Source organism: Rhincodon typus, unplaced genomic scaffold (genome assembly GCF_021869965.1).
Source record: "Rhincodon typus isolate 14 unplaced genomic scaffold, sRhiTyp1.1 hic_rhity00005366, whole genome shotgun sequence".
NCBI lineage: Eukaryota > Metazoa > Chordata > Chondrichthyes > Orectolobiformes > Rhincodontidae > Rhincodon > Rhincodon typus.
The window spans coordinates 2,146-2,819 of record NW_025971004.1 but is presented as its reverse complement, the minus strand read 5'-3'; positions in this window follow the sequence as shown (position 1 = coordinate 2,819).

Below are 674 nucleotides of genomic sequence, written 5' to 3'. Positions count from 1 at the left end.
CCAACTGGTTGCTGCACCTGCAAACTAACCATGATCCGTTTAATGGAGACATGGAGAGCATTTACTGCTGTTGTTCCCCCAGAGAAAGCAGGAAGAATAGAACACCAAGGGAGAACTCATTTGTATGTCAGTACCAAATTCTTGCCCACTGCACCCCTCTTAAAAAAGGGGGGTTAGATCACAGGATGGGGCATCTCTGTTAGGGCCAGAATTTATGGCCCATCCCAGTGGATTGGCAGCCTGGGTTGGGGGTGGGGGCAGTGCAATTGAGTGTCAGCACATTGCTGTGGGTCTGGAGACAAGTATCGGTTCAGCCAGGCCAGGACAGAAAGCACCCTTCCTGAAAAAGGAAAGGATTCCTTAAAAATGTTCACAGCAATTAAACAGTCACAAATTTCATTACTTGCTGCAGTGAAGTTTGAATCAGACCGCCTGAACATTAGCCTGGAGTTCTGGATTGCTAGTGCAGTGACATTACTACCCATCAATTCTCTTCACTACTTATATCCATGTCTGCAATCTAATTCATCAATTGCACATTTACTTTTGTGAAGGACCCAGAGACTGCATGAACTGAATTCCAACATTCACTTGCCAGCTTAGGTGACCCATTCATGCATGTTTTCAATTACAACTAGAAGGTCCCTTTCTTGATATTCCATGCCTGCACTATA